Here is a 19,403-nt window from a genome sequence, read left to right on the forward strand (position 1 = left end):
CCTCCTTCTTCTCTTCTCCTCCTCCCCCTCCTCCCCCTCCTCCTCCTCCCCCTCCCTCTCTTCCTTCCCCTCCTCCCCCTCCCCCTCCCCATCCTCCCTTTCTTCCTTCCCCTCCTCCCCATCCCCCTCCTCCTCCTTCTCCTCCTCCTCCTCCCCATCCCCCCTCCTCCTCCTCCTTCTCCTCCTCCTCCTCCTTCTCCTCCTCCCCCTCCCCCTCCTCCCCCTCCCCCTCCCCCCTCTCTTCCTTCCCTTCCCCCTCCCCCTCCCCCTCCTCCTCCCCCTCTCATCTCCCTACCTTCCTTCAGGGGAATGCCAGAGAGAGAGGGAGAGAGAGAATCCCAAGTAGGCCCCACGCCACCAGCATGGAGCCTGATGCAGAGCTCAAACTCATGAACTGTGAGATTATGAACTGAGCTGAAACCAAGAGTCGGATGCTTAACTGGTTGAACCACCCAGGCGCCTCTAGGACTCAGCAGTTGAAAAAGAATCCCACAAGTGGCACTCCTGACTGGCTCAGTTGGTGGAACATGCAACTCTTGATCTCAGGGTTGTGAGTTTGACCTCCACGTTGGGTATAAAGATTACTTAAAATACATCCTTAAAAAAAAAAACAAAGACAAACCACAAGTATCTTCTCAAAATATCCAGATCTCTTAGTATGTTCTGAGTGTTTGAATTTGGGAAAGCAATGTATATATTTGCTTTCACTTCTCTAACATTTATTCAAACTGTATTACCTTACTGATACATATATTTTTTTATGTATTTTTTTTAAGTTTTTAAAAAAATTTTTTTAATGGTATTTATTCTTGAGAAAAGACAGAGACAGAACATGAGCAGGGGAGGGGCAGAGAGAGAGAGGCAGACACAGAATCCGAAGCAGGCTCCAGGCTCTGCGCTGTCAGCACAGAGCCTGACGCGAGGCTCGAACTCATGAACCACGAGATCATGACAACCTGGGCCGAATGAAGTCAGACACTTAATTGACTGAGCCACCCAGGTGCCCCTGTGTTTGTGTATTTTGAAGTAATTATAAAATACAGGAAGTTGCAAAAATTGTAGTATCCCATGTACCTTTCACATATCACCCTTTACCTAGTGGTAACATTTACATGACTATAATTTAATACTGATTTGTGTTTTATTACTAAAAGCATAATGATCTTGCTTATTTTGAAAAATGTTGACAAATACAAGAATGTTGATATTTTCACCTCAGGGTGAAGAGGTTAGCATTTACAAATTCAGATTCTGTGCCTTATATCTGTAGATACCAGACAAAGGTCTCTTTCCTGCATTTGCTGTAAAAAGGGTGACAAGTAACTAGGCAAATGGCTGATTATTTTCCACTGGGTAGTTCATTCACAGCACTGGATACAGTCATGTAAAATTTCAGTTACACGGCATTCTTAATTCTGCTTTGCTGGACCTCTTTATTTAATCATTACTATATTTGCTTACTGTGAACTTTCATTCTTAACATGCAACAGAATATAGACAAAGAAATATTGGACAGTTAGTTAAGGCATATTTATTAAGTACCCTCTACCACTGTACTGAATATAGAGGAGATTTTGGAAAAGCAGAGGGGTATTTATAGTGTAGATGAATAAACAGCTGTAGAGCATTACCACATATTGTATAATGTATTTCAGCAAGTTTTATTCTCTAAACACATACACATAGGGATATAATTGGCCCTCAGTAAGCATTTGTTGAGTGAATGAATGTACTTAGGTAATAAGCATGTTGTCACAAAATTATGTAAGTCTTAAGAAAATAAATGTTTACTGTCACTCTTAGGAATTCTAAAACTATTCATTATCGACTGAAAGAATGATAATACATGTTTTATTATGTTTCTTTATTCTTTTTGCCCTAGAAATCTTTTGGTAAATTCATAATCAGTTTTTCTTGATAAAAGCCTGGGTCTCTCTGACTCTAAAGCCCAGGTTCTTTCCCCATGGCACATTGCTCATTAAAACACAGTATTAGGTGATTTAGATGATAAATGCCATGTTTAAATAAACAAGTATGAAATAAAAATAAACTGTGTCAGTTGTTTCTAGGAAAATCATTGATTTGCTTAATAATTTTATTTAGCTTGACTTGTGTAATGACTAGTGACTAAATTAGATCAAGTATAAGGGGTTCAGCTGGCTCTAAGAACCTAGTTCTTATTTCCCAAAATGATGATACACTGTAAATAGACTCTAAAATGATGCTAATAATGTATATTAGTAATTCTATAATTTTTCCTAAATATCTATTAAATGTTTTACAGTATGCTGTGCTGGGTGCATTGGGAGCTACATGGATGTCTAAGACATGTATAGTTTTCTCATACCTTTATTATATGGTGAAGGTAAGATAGATTCATAAGTAATTGAATAGTATGTGATTAGTCTGTGAGTTACAGAAGTTCTATGGATGCTTAGTGAGTAGAAAGGTTACTTTTAGTTGAGACAATTAGGGGAACCTTAAGATGATGTTTGATCTGAATATCAGGGAGATTGATGGGATTTCCTTGGTGAATATTGAAACTTGCTTATGTCAGAATTACAGAAAATTATAAAATAAATCGATTTTACTGTCAGATGAGTTTTCTAGGAAGAAATTAGTCTGACTTTAATATTTAAATAATGAAGATAAGGATTAGGAATAAAGTAAAACATTTAGGAAAACTATTTTTAACATGAAAACTTTACTTCTGCTCCTGAAGTATTTTAGAGCTAGGTCACCCTGAAAATTGTACTAAATATGATTTTATTCTTTTTAAAGATAATTTGATCTGTTGGATTAATGACAAATGTGCTATATATATTTCATCTTAGTTTGGTAACTCCAAAAATAGGTGAGTTATCTCTTTGGTCAAAATGAGAACAGTTTTATTATTTCTGAGGTTCCTGTGTTTAAAGTATTTCTATTCTCTCTGAGTGAAATGTCATTGGAAAACTTATCTTGACATTGTGAAGTTCATTGCTAAGAGGTAGCTCTTGGTGGCAGCTTGAAGAAGAGGCTGGAGGAAGAAGGAAAGGGACAGTGGGGTTGAATGACAACACCATGGGAAAAGGAGGGGGAGAGAGGGAGAGAAAGAATTTTGTATAAAGGAGAATCGTTCTACCTGAGGTTATTCAATGTAGCCAATGCTATGCTGGACCTAGTCAGACCTAAAGCATTTCTGAAAGCTATAGTGTCTTGGCCAAACCTATATAAAGAGCAGAAAATATTTTGAGTTTGCTTTAGTTATGTAATAAATATTAGTGGAGAATGGTGTCAACACATTCATTTGTGTTCTCCACCTCCTTTTCCACAGAGACCTAGATTTAAATCTGAGTCACCAGAGTAAATAAGTTCAGTGATTCCCAGCTTGTGTTAGATTGCATAACCTAACCAACCACACGGGTTGGCATAGGTGTTTGTACTTTCAGGAGCATGTGGGGAAGCCAGACAGGACATGGCAGCTGTCAAAAGGCATGAAGGCTACCATTACCACCGACATGTACTCGTGTGTTTGGGACAGGGCAGGAGAAATACATGCTGAATAGCCTTTCTGAGATGACAATACTTAAAATACTAGTGATCTGTAGGCATAGCTTGGAGAACAGTATTGTATCTTTCTTAGAAAGCTTATTCTTTTTTTTTCTTTATGAATTTGCATGCACTTTGAATTTTCTCAGCCTAAGACATTCATCAAAAATGAGCCATTTTTTGACTGTTGCTTGCCAGTGTTGAAAGATCTTTAAAAGGATCCTCATATTCTAGCCTTTCTTCCTACTCTGCTTGTTAACACCTACGTTAAGTGTAGATTTTAATAGTTGCTTTGCATATCCTGATGTCAAAACATCATTCCAGTCCAGTCCAGTGAGAATCATTTGCCAAGTGCTATTTTAATGGAAGAGTTGCATTCCAGTACCTAATTGTTGTTTTGGTGGTATTATTTAGTACAAGCATGCTTATATCAATTAATCACATCCGCATGTGTTTTTTTTTTTTTTCCAGTTTTGTTAAAGCTTAGAAATGCTCTTATAGCATGCTGATTTTGGTATTTAAAACCTTTTTGTCTCATCCTTCGGAGTAGCAGAGTTAAGTACTATACACAAGTTTTGAGTTTGGTGCATTTCATCATCTACTGTCACTAAGGGGTCAATAAAATAGTCCTATTTTTACAAAATTTTTTAAAGATGGCAAAGTGACTACTTTAGTAAAGAATCCTCTGGCTTATTGGAGTTACAGTTAAAACTAAATTACGTTACTTTTTCCCATCATATCTGTTTTCTTCATGAGAATTCAACTCACTATAAGGTGTCTGCGAACAGCAGTTTAGAACATATATTAGCCAGTAACTTATTCCCAGATGCCTGTAATAAAATGGATTTTTAAAAAATAAATATTAAACATAGTGTTAGATTGAGGAAACGGTTATAGTAATACAAAATTGGAACAGAGGAAAATAATTGCCTGGTGAAAGGGTAAGCATAAATGAAATTAATCCATGGTACGGGGTGCATTTTTCATTGCACTTAATGATCGATAGGGAGTTGTTTTGGGGAAGAGGAACTTAGAACTCATATCACACTTGGTTTTGTTAGAGTAAGGTTTTCCCTGGAAGTTGTCATTCCACAGTGACTGTATTGCGGTCTAAGTTGAGTATATTTGACACTCCTTACTATCGTCTGAATTCTTGATTGTTTTTTTCAGTCAACAAGAGTTTTGTTTTGTTGTTTAAGTTTATTTAAGCAGTCACTACACCCAATGTGAGGCTTGAACTCATGACCCTGAGATCCAGAGCTGCATACTCTACTGACTGAGCCAGCCAGGCGCCCCTCAGCAAGAGTTTATGAACTGTCTACTTTCTGTGCTGAAAATGTCAAAATGATAAAATACTATTCCTCATTTCAAAGAACTAGTAAACTACTTTGCCTTATGAACAGATAATTACTAAATATTGTGGTAATGTCTGTTTTGAGTTTCATTAGCTTCCTTCTCTAGCCACGGTATTTGAGGTTCCTTACTAGTCATTGCACTTGTTCGTGCTGCAACTCTCTTGGCTTACCTAGGGTAAGTACACACACCTTTTTCCTTGAATCTTGGGCTGCTTTGCAGTTTTTCCTTATACCTGTGATGATCCCATTTGTGGCTTGATCTTTTTAGTTAGGAATCAAGGTAGGGAAAACCAGGAGAGGGAACTTTAATGAAGGTGTAATAATAATAACGAAGCCAGACTTTGGAGAAGGTGAGGGGAATACCATATTGGGTACCAAATAGAATTAGAAGTTTAAGTTTCATAAGGGAGTATTCAGCCTTGATCAGAAGAAATACTAATTGGGTCACCTGGCTGGCTCTGTTGGTAGAGCATGTGACTCTTGATTTCAGGGTTGTAAGTTCAAGCCCCACGTTGGGTAGAGAGATAATTTAAAAATAAATAAAATCTGGGGCGCCTGGGTGGCGCAGTCGGTTAAGCGTCCGACTTCAGCCAGGTCACCATCTCGCGGTCTGTGAGTTCGAGCCCCGCGTCAGGCTCTGGGCTGATGGCTCAGAGCCGGGAGCCTGTTTCCGATTCTGTGTCTCCCTCTCTCTCTGCCCCTCCCCCGTTCATGCTCTGTCTCTCTCTGTCCCAAAAATAAATAAACGTTGGAAAAAAAAATTTAAAAAAATAAAAAATAAATAAATAAAATCTTAAAAATAAGGGGAGATATTAATCTATATGACTAGACATATGCACTGTTTTACTGCCCTGATATACCTTATCTGTTTTATTAATTTCTTAATCAAGAAATTACTGCTTAGAACTCTGGGGAATAAAATGGTTGGTCATTTCTATATGCTATAATAGAATATATTTATAAAATGTAATATAGTCTTTGTGTTTTTCTCTACTTTAAAAAATTATAATCTAATGATTAAAAAAAATTTTTTTGGCATATATATGTCCAAGAATCATACTGTTATTTTAATATCACTGTATTACAAAGTTTACAGTCCTACCATTTAGAAAATAATTTTTTTCTTTTGCTTATGTGTTTATTTGTTTCTAAACTCTGTAAGTTTGCTTACTTGTACAATATCTCAAGATTTGATAGAGTTTTGTTGTATTAATGATATGATAGAACATGGCCAAGTTTTAGACTAGGGCAGAGGTTACTATTATACAGGACAGACTGGAAGGAGTCCACACTTAGAAATAGTACTGCATGTTGCAGCCATACTCGTTTAAACTACAGGTGTTGAGGAAAGGTCTCTGGTAAGCCATATTAGGAGTAGGACGGCCAGGGAGCCATCCATGCAACCTTTTGTTATGTGAATTTGAGGTAAAGAAGCACATGGAATCTTAGAGAGAGTGTGCGTGTGTGTGTGTGTGTGTGTGTGTGTGTGTGTGTGTGTGTGTGTGTAAATGAATAAAATAAGTACCTACATGTACACACGTATGAGTGACTGCCAGAGAATTCTGTTTGTGGATGCTGGACCTGATTTCTGTCCTTGGGATTGGGACTGGTAACCAAAAATAGGTGTCCCAGTCCTAGGAAGAGAAAAGGCAGGGACCAGACTGGGAACCTCTAAAAGTGTCAAAACAGAAGCCTAGTTATAATAACTGAGGTATCAACAGGGCTAAAATGGCAGAAAGGGTAAGAATAGAGCAGAGGGTGTATCAGAACAAGCTAGGATCCCTTGTCATCTAATCTGGGGTGTAAGGGTTAGGTGGATTAGTGTTAATAACGACTTGATCTGGGGGCGCCTGGGTGGCTCAGTTGGTTAAACCTCAGACTTTGGCCCAGGTCATGATCTCTCAGTCTGGGAGTTCGAACCCTGCGTTGGGTTCTTTGTTGACAGGTTAGAGCCTGGAACCTGCTTCAGATTCTGTGTCTCTCTCTCTGCCCCTCATGCTCATGCTCTATTTCTCAAAAATAAATTAAAAAAATAAAAAGTAACGACTTGATCTGGAATTGAAGATTGGGGCTAAAACTGCTGTCATGAGTCTGTGTTGGTGACCTAGGATTTAAGTAACAGGAGAAGCAGGCTGGGCTTGACTTTTTTTTTTTTTTAATGTTTTATTTATTTTGAGAGAGAGAGAGAGAGAGAGAGAGAGAGAATGTGAGAGCAAGCCGAGGAGGGGCAGAGAGAGAGAATCCCAGGCAGGCTCTTCACTGTCAGCTCAGAGTCTGATGTGGGGCTCAATCTCACCAACCGTGACATCATGACCTAAGCCAAATCAAGAGTCAGCTGCTTAACTGACTCAGCCACCCAGGTGCCCTTTGACATTTGTATGCTAAATATCTTTTTATTTTAAGTTTATTTATTTTGAGAGAGAGACAGACAGCATGAGTAGGGGAGGGGCAGAGAGAGGGAGGGAGAGAGAGAGAATCCCAGGCAGGCTCCTCACTGTCAGCACAGAGACGGATGAGGGGCTGGAGCTCATGAAATCGTGAAATCATGACCTGAGCCGAAACCTAGAGTCGGACGCTTAACTAACTGAGCCACCCAGGTGCCCTATACTAAATATCTTTTAAGGAAAAAATTCATTTCCATTGTTAATCAGTAATCATTTACTTTGCTTTATTGGCACTGGTAAGGCATCACGAGTTGCAGAGAACTGCTGATGCCTCATTGTAAAGTCTTAACAGGGAACTGCTGTTGAAGTGAACAAACTGAAGCTTTGGAGTAAATACGCTTTGTTGCAAAATAAGAGGATATGAAAAAGCATGGTAGGCATGAGGGTTCTAATGTCATGATTCTGGAGGCAAAGTACAATATGTTAAGAGTTGAGTTTTTTGAGCAGGGTAAGAGGAAGTAAAAAAAATATGATAATTTGACATTAAAATGACAACCTTCCACACTCTTTTTACTTCCTAGAAGTCATAATAGCATTTTGGGGGTTGCAGTTAGCTGATAGTCATTAGCTTAAAGGGAACAAAAGCCATTTTTGGAATCTGTACTGGACATTGAATGACAAATTGAACAAGTGGGGCTTGATCAGAAAAAACTAGAGACCTCTAGAGATCTCATTAGCAATTAAAAACAATTTTTTTTAATGTTTATTTTTGAGAGAGAGAGAGAGGGAAACAGGCTCCAGGCTCGAGGCTGTCAGCACAGAGCCCAATGTGGGGTTCAAACCCACAAACTGTGAGATGATGACCTGAGCCAAAGTCAGACACTCGACTGAGCCACCCAGGCACCCCTCATTAGCAATTTTTATACCTTCTCTCTAGACTCCCTGCCTTGCCTTTTCAGTTTTTATATTCCAATAAGAAAGGATTAGATTACCCTGTTCAGACCAGGTATCTGTCTCCCAGAGACAGGGACAAGCATTATGAGGCATAGTTATAATCCCAGGAGTCTATGCTTGTGTGCTGGGGGCCACCCCTAAGAAGGGGAAATCAAAAGTGGGGCAGCCCTCCTAGGAAATATGTAGAATATCTCAGCCTTTAGTAGTTTAATCTCTTTTCCCTTCTTTTCTTTCCCCTCCTTTTCCTCCCCACTTACGTAAATGCAGAAGATAACCCTGCTGTCCCATCTGTTGATGCATTTTTAGTGGGAGAAAATCTCCATGCAAGCTGAGGTACCACATCGAGAGGCAGGGCCATAGGGATACTGAGTCTAGGTGATAGCCTGCTGCCACTGGTTTCATTGTGATTCTTGATATTTTACAACTTAAATTTACTGCTAAATTGTCATTTGCATGATTGGAGGAAAAGAAAGGGAAATAAAAAGAAAATGTGTTTAAAGGGAAAGATGGGGTACTTACTATACACCAGTGACTAGTAAGGATATAAATGATGGCTTCAGTCTTTAGCTTTTCATCAGTGCATACACCCTAATCTGTTTTACTTCAGATTTTGTACCTTCTGCTAGTATCTTGGCTTATCAGGGTTCTGTTCCTAACAAGCTGACCTAGTCCTTTATTCTTCTTGTTTTGTTTTTATTTTTATTTTTCATATCTTTTTTATTTTGAGATAGAGGTGGTGGGGTGGAGGGGCAGAGAGAGTGAGGGATAAAGAGAATCCCAAGCAGGTTCTGCACTGTTAGCACAGAGCCCAATTCGGGACTTGAACTCACAAACTGTGAGATCATGACTCAAGCCAAAGCCAGATGCTTAACTGAACTACCAGGTGCCCCCTAATCCTTCATTCTTGAAAGGGTCTGAGCCTCTGGTAATTCCAACAGTATAGAATTGTGATAGTCTTTCACTAACCTTAACGTGTACACAGTATTGTAAGAATGTATTCCAGATCTCCCAGAGTTCTTCTCATGGTCTTCCAAGTCCCAAAGTCATAGTAGCAATCTCTTCTCCCCTTGCTAGTCAGGGACAGTCACCCCCAGCCAATTCTGTAGCCTCTGTTTTTGCTTGTCTTGTTTTTCTACTGTCTCGAGGAAATCAAACTGAACATGGTAAGCTCAGCTTTCAATAGAGTGAAGCAGTTATTTTGTTTCCTGGTATAAATATTTCCTCATTGGGTACTAAAACTTCTAGATCAGCAGATTTCAGAGTTCTTGAGATAAAAGGCAAAACTTTGAGAGCAGAAATCACTCTACGAAAATCATTGGTTCCCTCAGCCATTGTATTCTGGAGATAGGAAACAGCAGTTACTGGTTGGTGGTTCACAGCCTTGTAGGCCGCAGCATCCCAGATTCAGAAGTTTTTAGCTGGAGCAACAACTGGTACACGAAGCTTCAAGAAGCCTTTTCTTCCTATTAGGGACCCAGCTGTGTCTGAAGAAGAGTCTATTTGATATGAGGCCCTGAGCATCCACTCACTGCCATTTGAAGTGAATGCTTAGATCAAAGGCCATGTGATTTATAGGAGACATTCGGTTAATCTTGTGTAGTGGTGCTGGCAAGGCAACTTCAGAATTGGTGTCTCTTATAGAAAGAATCAGCCATCACCATTTTTTTAAAGTTTTTATTTAGGGGCGCCTGGGTGGCTCAGTCAGTTAAGCATCCAACTTTGGCTCAGGTCATAATCTCGAAGTTCGTGAGTTTGAGCCACCATGTCAGGCTCTTGCTGACGGCTCAGAGCCTGGAGCCTGCTTCAGATTCTGTGTCCTGCCCCCCTCTCCCCCCCCCCCCCCCCCCGCCTCCACCCCACCCCTGCTTGTGCGCTCTCTCTCTCTTTCAACAATGAATAAAGATTTTTAAAAATTTTAAGTTTTTATTTAAATTCCAGTTCACATACAATGTAGTATTAATTTCAGGTGTAGAATTAGTGATTGAACACCACATCCAACGAGTGCCCTCCTTAATCCCCATCACCTATTTAACCCATCCCCCACCTACTGCCATCACCATTTCTATAATCCAAGGGGCTTGCAGTATTTTGCCTGCTAAGAAGTAGTGCCTGTGGGGAACTCAGGCAAATGGATCCTGGGCAGTAGTAGCAGCTGAGGTCCATCTTAGTGTAATTGATCTCTTGCATAACTGCTTTTCCTACCACCTGGTTGTGATTGTTTTCATGAACTCACTAGGCAAGGACTAGGCTGGCTGCAGGAGGATTTATGACTTGATCTCTGATTTGAGCCATCTCTCCAGTGATTATTAAGAGCCTTTACATTTTGATTTGTTTGATTTGGTAGTAGCAGGATTCTGGTGAGGAATTTTTTAGGGTATGGCACCATTGTAAGAGGCTCATTCAAATAGCCATTCCTTTTTTTTCCCCCCTCCCAAATAGCCATTCCTTAAATCTTTCCTTGGTTTTTCCTCTGATCTTTTCCTTCAAGGCCATTCATCATGGCACAGAGAAGGGAAGGATTGTAGGCTGTCTAGCCACTCCAAGAAGTGTCTACTACAGAAGTAATAATGTGGTCTGCAAGTTCCCAAAATTTAATAATATTTTCTAAAAATTTTCAACATGTTTTTGTCTTAATTAGATTCAGATCTTTTCCCATTTAGATTTCATGTTGTACAGTTTCTCAGCCATAAAGACCTTATTTTAAAATTTGTTTTTATTTTGGTTTATAGAATGCTAAAACACAATATATCCTTTGTGAAGGCATGTGTGTATGTATATATGTATGTATATGTGCATACACACACACACACATCTGAGCATAGGACGTGTTTATAAAATGCATACCAGAATTTTATGATTGATTATCTTTGGGGCATGGGTTAGGGGAAAAGAAGATTAAGTGTTGTGGAGAGCAACTTTTATTGTTTTACTTCAAAAAATGTGTACTACTTGACATTTCATATTCTATTGAGGATGCACCTTTATTAATATGAAAACGTTGGCATAAAATTTTTGTTTCTTATAGTTAACGTTAGAGAGTTTTAGGATGATTTAAGGACTAATAAGCAGTACTTATATATAAAGCTATCTGTGCTGTCAACAAAAGCGTTGTTGTGGTTTTTAATTTTTTTTTTTAGCCTATTTGAGAGTTAGATGCTTCTTGAAAGTCACTGCATAAATTAGTTTTTCATGTATTTACGCTAAAGTTGAATTTGCTTTTCTCATCAACATAAAGTTTTTATTTAAAACTATAATTAACAGGGGCACCTGGGTGGCTCAGTTGGTTGAGTGACTGACTCTTGATTTTGGCTTGGGTCATGATCTCATAGTTTTGGAGATTGAGCCCTGTGCTGGCAGTGCAGAGCCTGCTTGGGATTCTCTCTCTCCCCTCTCTCTGTACCTCCCCTTGCTCTCTCTCTCTCTCTCTCTCTCTCTCTCAAAATAAACTTTAAAAATACAAAATAAAACTGTAATTAACAAAAAGTATAATATATCTTACTCTGAAATGTCTATAATTCAGAGGTCAAGTTGCAATAAAGAATTGCAGGAAGGAGGCTTTCAACATGTTATTCTCTCTTCTAATTTTAGGTTTTGTATCAGGTATCTGATAGGGACCCAATGCTATGAAGAGCTCTAAACTAGAAGTAAAAGGATGTACTTTCCAGTTTTTAGTATGTGCGGGCCGGATTGTATCATCGTTAGACTATTCAGTAGTTGACAATGATTTTGTCACCTCCCAAAAAGCAGTCAATTATATCTTTTTTTTTTTTTTTAAATAAACATTCCTTCAAGTATATTTGGAGAAAAGTGAACAAATTGTAAGTGAATTTTCTGTATATGAACTTTTAAATGTAGTATTTTTAAAAATGAAAGACTGGCCACAAGCCAGGAAAAATATTTGCAAAGCATATAGCTGGCAGAGGATTTGAACCAAAATATCTTAAGAACTCTCACTATTTGATAATAAGACAAAGAACCCTGTCAAAAAATAGACAAAGGGTTTGCACCAGAGATATATGAATGACCAATACATCCCACATAGAAAGATACTCAGCATCACTAGTCATCAAGGAAATGTAGATTTAAACCATAGGGTGATACTATTACACACCCACTAGCATGGCTAGGAATAAAGTCTGATAATATTAGAATTGGTGCAGATTTGGAGCAACTAGGAGTTTCCTTTCATACATTGCTGGTGAAATGGTATAGCCACTTTAGCAAACAATTGAGGAGTTTCTTATAAAGTTAAACATATTCTCTATGAACTCTTAAGTTACATTCCTAGGTATACATGCAAGAGAAATGAAAGCATATGTCCACAAAAAGCTAATGTTCATAGTATTATTCAAAATGGTTCTAATTTGCTTTTTTTTTTTTTTTAAATTTTTTTTTCAACGTTTTTATTTTATTTTTGGGACAGAGAGAGACAGAGCATGAACGGGGGAGGGGCAGAGAGAGAGGGAGACACAGAATCGGAAACAGGCTCCAGGCTCCGAGCCATCAGCCCAGAGCCTGACGCGGGGCTCGAACTCACGGACCGCAAGATCGTGACCTGGCTGAAGTCGGACGCTTAACCGACTGCGCCACCCAGGCGCCCCTTATTTGCTTTTAATGAATAGTTAACAATATTGAACAACCTTTCATGTGTTTCTTTGCTATGTCTATATCTGTCTTTTTAAGAAGTATAGACATCTTTCACTCTTAAAAAAATTTTTTTAATGTTTATTTACTTTTGAGAGAGAGACAGAGCGTGAGTAGGAGAAGGGCAGAGAGAGAGAGAGGGAGACACAGAATCTGAAACAGGCTCCCCGCTCTGAACTGTCGGCACAGACCCCAATGCTGGACTCAACTCACAAACCTCAAGATCATGACCTGAGCCAAAGTCTGATGCTTAACCAACTGAGCCAACCCCAGGTGCCCCTCTTTAGCTCTTTTTAAAATTAGGTTGCTTATTTTATTATTGAGCCATAAGAGTTTTTAATATATTTTGGATCTAATTGTCTTTTTTTGTGGTGCATATTTTATGAATACTTTCTCCAAGTTTGTGGATTTATTTCTTTTCTAAAAAACAGTTTGTTTATTTTAAGTAAACTGTACCCCCATTGGGGAGCTCAGACTCCACTGACTGACCCAGCCAGTCACCCTGAATTTGTTTCTCTTTTCTTTTTTTATGTTTATTTATATTTGAGAGAGAGAGAGAGACAGAGCACAAGCCAGGGAGGGCAGAGAGAGAGGGAGGCACAGAATCTGAAGCAGGTTTCAGACTCTGCTGTTAGCACAGAGCCCGACACAGGGCTCGAACTCACACACTGTGAGTGAGATCATGACCTGAGTAGAAGTCAGATGCTTAACCGACTGAGCCACCCAGGCACCCCTATTTCATTTTTAAAACCATGTGTTTTGAAGAGAGAAGTTTTGACAACAGAGAGAAACACTGACAACAGTGTTTGTTTCCTTTTGTGGTTTGTGCTGAGAAATTCAGGGAATTCTGTTCAGAGAATTCTGTGCCTAACCGAAAGTCAACATTATTTAGCAGTGTTTTCTTCTACAAGTTTTATAGTTTACATTTTGCATTTTGATCTGTGCTTCATTTTGAGTTAAATTTTGGATATGTTCTGATATATGGGCTGGTTGAGGTTCTTTTTGGTTTGGTTTTGGTTTTTGTATATGGATACAGGTGTCCTAGCACCATTTGGTGAAAAGCTTTCTTTTTCTCCATTGAATTGCTTGACATCTTTGTCAAAAATCAATAGACAACACGTGTGCATCTATTTTTGGAATTTCTGTTCTTTTCCGTTAATGTAGGTGTCTGTCCTGTCATCAGTACTACATTGTCTTGATTACTGTAGCTTTAGAGTAAGTCTTGAAATCAAGTAATATGAGTACTCCAACTTTCTTGTTTGTTTTGAAATTGTTTTGGCTTCTAGTTTCCTTGCTTATCTGTGTAAAGCTTAGAATAATCCTGTCAGTTAAAAAAAAAAAAAAGTACTAGAATTCAGATGCAGATTACGTTAAATCCATAGATAAATTTGAAGAGAAGTGATAACTATGTTGAGTCTCCAGATCTGTGAACACGTTATATCTCTCTTTACTCTGGTCATCTTTGATTTATCTCATCAGTGTTTTGTAGTGTTCAGAGTACAGATCTTAACACACAGTGTGTTAGATTTATCCCCAAGTATTTCATGTTTTTTGGTTATTGTTATAAATGACAGTATGTATATATGTAATTTTTACTTGTTGATATGTGGAAATATCTTTATATATTGAATTTTGTATACTACAACCTTGCTAAATTCCCTTATTAAATCTAGTAGGGTTTTTGTAGATTCTTTGGGGTTTTCTGTATAGTCATGTTGCCTGGGAAAAAGTTTTATTTCTTCCTTTGTAATGTATGCTTTTTATTTCTTTTCTATACCTGGTAGCACTGGCTAAGACTTCCAATATAATGTTAAAGACAGAAAGCATTCATAATTTCACCTTTAAATAGGTATTCGCTGTGTTTTAAGGATGACAATTATCAGGTTAGGTTGCATTCTGTTACTAGGTTAGTAAGAGTTTTTAAAATCATGAATGGATGATTTTGTCAAATGCTTATTTTGTACTGAGATTATCATATGCTTTTTCTTCTTTATTCAGTTGATATAATGAATTATATTGATTAATTTTTCAACTGTTGAGCCAGCCTTGTATTTCCAGGATAAACTCCACTTGGTCATGATGTGATATTTCTATTATATATTGCTAATATTTTGTTAAAATTTTTTGCATCTGTCTTCACAAAGGATATCAGATTTCTAGTCTCTCTCTCTTTTTTTAAAATGTCTTTGTTTGGTTTTGGTATTAAGAAATTATTGGTCTCATACAATGTTTTGGGAAGAGCTTCCTCCAGTCTGGTTTGAGCTGGTTAGAGTAAACACACATATATAGTTTGATATCTTTTGATTTAAGAAACGGGTGAGGGATTATATATATATATAATTGAGCATATATATATATATATATATATATACTCAACTTTGCAAAGGTAGGGGTGGTTGGAGGCCATGGGACCAAAGATTTATGGGAGAGAATGACCCTCCTCAAGGTATATCTTAAAAAAAAATGTTTATTTATTTTTGAAAAAGAGAATCCCAAGCACGCCCTGTACTGTCAGAGCAGAGCCTGACACCAGGCTCGATGCCACGAATCATGAGACCATGATCTGAGCCAAAATCAAGAGTCAGATACTCAATCAACTGAACCATCTAGGCACCCCCAAAGTGTATCTTTTTATATATTGACTTTTCAAAACAAAGCATGTTATCTTCCATATTCAAAATAAGATGGGGATGGGAAAAGTCTTTTTTTTTTTTTTAATTTTTTTTCAACTTTTTTTATTTATTTTTGGGACAGAGAGAGCATGAACAGGGGAGGGGCAGAGAGAGAGGGAGACACAGAATCGGAAACAGGCTCCAGGCTCTGAGCTATCAGCCCAGAGCCTGACGCGGGGCTCGAACTCACGGACCGCGAGATCGTGACCTGGCTGAAGTCAGACACTTAACCGACTGCGCCACCCAGGCGCCCCAGGGATGGGAAGAATCTTAAACTATTAAAATAAATGAACCTGTCTATATTTTAATCTAGTGCTATACCTATATTGTAAGGGAAGAATGAGTCTAAATGATTCATTAACACAGTATTTGACTATTTACCCTCAACTTGGATGGAGGAAGAGGGAGGGATTGCAAACAAATCTTGAACTCTTTCTACTAGAGTTTATTTTTGTAGTGACATAGGCAAAGCAGCTCTAGGTCATTTTTAGGTGTATCATGCATTGGCTAAATATTTAGGTTATTGGAGCCAGGGCCTGAGGATGGAGGGACGTGCAAATATGGAAAGGGGAAAGGCAGAAATTAATCCTGTGGAGATGGATTGAAACTAAAGGTATTAATGTGAAGTCATTATTTTTGCAACTAGTATGTATATGTGTGCACAAATGTGTATCTACGTGTGGCATGTATGTACACATATATTTGTATGCGTATGTGTGTGTGTATATATATACACACATATATATATACGTGTATATACACATATATACGTATATATATATATATGTGTGCATATATACACGTATATATATATATGTGTGTATATATATACGTGTATATATGCACACATATATGTGTGTGTGTGTGTGTGTATATATGTATGTATATATATATATATATATATATGCATTTGTATATTTCCTGGTAACTCCAGCAAAAAGGCTGAGAAGAAAAGAACAGTGAGAACACTTAATTCCCAAATCTTGGTCTGTACCACTGTTCCCAGCACAGAGGAACCAGAGATCCTCAGAGAATTGGCTGATTGCAGGTCTGGGCAGGGTACATACCAGGTGACCTGTATCCTTTTCTTTTTTTATGTACTAGAAAATAATTTTTTTTTTTTAAATGGGAGCATTTCATAAGTAGCCTGTTGGGTTTCCTACTGGTTCATTCAGTCTGTATTAATTTAATCATAAATAAGTATAATAATTAACTATGAACTAGTAGAAATAGGAATCATTATTCATAGTAAATAAACTGATAAATGAATAAGTAGAGAAGGGAGGTCTCTTGCTTACAGTAGAATTCTAAGTTCTAGAGCTGGAAAATCGTCAATTTGCAGCCATTATAGTAAAGATAAGACAGGGCAAGAAATAACAAAATCGAGGGGGCATGTTGATGAGGTGAAGGTTATTTCCATGGTATTAAAGTGTCTTCCAACAAATGACTTATTATTTGCAAGGTACAAAATTGGGTTTATACGTTGGTGACAACAACGTGGGGCAAATGACTACCATGTGATTTCAGATATGACATCCTGAGGGGATATACCATCATCTGTGTGGTAATCTGGCCAAAACTGCATAACCTGAATCTCATCATGAGGGAACATTAGACAGACTCAACTGAGGAGCATTCTACTTAGAGGAGGGAAGGGCACCTGGGTGGCTTAGTTAAGTGTCCAACTCTGGATTTTGGCTCAGGTCATGATCTCATGATTTATGGGATCAAGCCATCCTTCCTCAGGCTCTTCACTGACAGCATGGAGCCTGCTTGGGATTCTCTCTCTCCTCCTCTCCCTGCCCCACCCCTGTGTGTACACGCACATGCACACGCTCTCTTTCTCAAAAATTAAAACATTTTAAAAAGTGGGGGATGGAGCTGTGTTCTTCCAAAAATTGAATGTCATAAAAGACAGGGCAGTGTTCTGTATTAAAGAAGGCTTAAGAGAGATAATCACTAACTGCACTACCTGACCCTATACTGGATGGGGGGAAAATACTATAAAAGGATAGTATTGAAGGACCCATTGAAAAAATTGGGGATGTGGATACTAGAGAAAATAAAAACATTGTAACACTGTTCAAATTACTGAAGATTACTCTGGTTATAAAAGAGAATATCTCTATTCTTAGGAAATGCATAGTGAGTCAATGGAGCAAAGGGCTGTGATGTTATATAATTTATCTTCGGTTTGTTTAGAGGAAAAATAGTGTGAGTGTGTGTGTCCGTGTGAATGGAAAGGAAGTGCAAGAGAATCCATGAGCACAGATGATAAAACAAAGAGGGTAACATTAACAATTGGTGACTTTAGGCATAGTGGTGGTTTTTAATTCTTATATTTGCAGCTTTTATGTAAGTCTGAAATTATTTCCAAACCACATATTTAAAACACTTAAAAATATCTGCCCTTTATTTTTAGAGTTTCTTTATTTATAAAGAGTATGGTTCTTTGTCTGGAACCAGTTTGGAATGAACATTTTTGTAATATTTTCCTGTGTGTTGGTGTTGTGCCTCTGCCAGCCAACCATTGTTGAATATGACAGCAGTTAGTGGAAAATAAGTGTCACTGTGTGGACAGCTAGAATTTAAGACCTGATTTGGGGAGGGGAACTATTTACTACAGTGATTACTTTAATTTTCTAGAAGTATTGGCTACAATGCCTATTGAAGTCTTTCGAGTTGTTATCACTTAACTGTTGAAATACTAGAATGATTATTTTACATCAAAAATCTATTGCCCCTGATTAGATATTCTTGTTTTGTAAACTCAGGAAGATTGTAATTTTTAGCCTAAGAGTGTAATTACTTATTTGTTCTTTAAAAAAATGTTTATTGAATGCCTACTGTGTGCCATAACCCTTTCTAGGCATTGAAGGTATAGCATCAAACAGAACAAAGCTCTTGCCCTTGTGGGTTTTATGTTTTTGTGGGAGGATATAGACAAACAGGAAAGAAGTGAAATAAATTTATGTTAGTAACACAGGAGAAAAATAGGTAGATTAGGGATGCTGGGAGTAAAATTGTTACAGTTTTAAAAAGAGTGGACAGGAAAGACTTAGTTCAGGAGACAAATATTTGCGCAAAGATCTGAAGATAGTGTAGGAGTGAGGCATGTAGAGATAATCATCTCCTGGAAAAGCATTTGGGCAGAGAGAACAGCAAGTGTAAAGGCTCTGAGGCAGGAGTATGTCTAGCGTGAATACGGAATTGCAAGGAGGTCAGTAGGAAATGAGGTCAGAGGTAATAGGGGCCAAATTATGTAGGTTCTTTTTATGCTATTTTAAAGATTGTGGCATTTACTCTGGGATGAGAAGTCATTAGGAGATTTTGGGCACAGATGTTACACTGTATGAGTTATGTAAGATTATCAGGATCACTCTGACTGCTTTGATGAGAAAGGACTGAAGTGGGGCAAGGGTAGATGTTGGGAGGCCAGTTACTAAACTATGGGAAAAATCCAAGTGACAGATGATACTTATTCTGGTTAAAGTCTCTAGATGATGGGAGGTGGTCAGAATCTGGATGCATTTTGTAGACAGAGTCAGTACAGTTTGCTATTGGATGGAGAAAGGGTAAATACTTGAACTTTAGTGATTAGTGAGAAGAGGAGAAGGAAGCCAAGGAGGTGAGGAGAGACCAGTGAGATAGGATGAAACCAGGAGAAACTTTGTTCTAGAAGCCAGATAGAGAAGATATCAGGGTTTGATGAGTCATACCAGTTGGCTGTAGATAGGTCAAGAAAGATGAGAACTTGGATTTAATAATAATATGTAGGTGACCTTCAAGTTCAATGGCATATTGGGGAGCAAAAGTCTCATTAGAATGTGTTCAATTTGAATTGAAGAATCTTGGAAACAGAG

At 38.1% G+C, this 19,403-nt stretch overlaps 1 protein-coding gene across 8 annotated transcripts in view; it reads left to right on the top strand.

Moving 5' to 3' along the window:
- The window catches only part of WDFY3 (WD repeat and FYVE domain containing 3), a 280,210-nt gene that overhangs the window by 11,221 nt on the left and 249,586 nt on the right, over positions 1 to 19,403 (top strand). For 6 of the 8 annotated variants that reach the window (XM_047855183.1, XM_047855186.1, XM_047855184.1 and 3 more), the window contains exon 1: positions 2,347 to 2,365. The exons of the other annotated variants lie outside the window; for them this stretch is intronic. The gene's annotated coding sequence lies outside the window, so the exon portion shown is untranslated. Of the gene's footprint in view, positions 1 to 2,346; positions 2,366 to 19,403 lie in introns of those variants that run through there. 8 annotated transcript variants of the gene reach the window in all.

This window comes from Prionailurus viverrinus, chromosome B1 (genome assembly GCF_022837055.1).
Source record: "Prionailurus viverrinus isolate Anna chromosome B1, UM_Priviv_1.0, whole genome shotgun sequence".
Classification (NCBI taxonomy): Eukaryota; Metazoa; Chordata; class Mammalia; order Carnivora; family Felidae; genus Prionailurus; species Prionailurus viverrinus.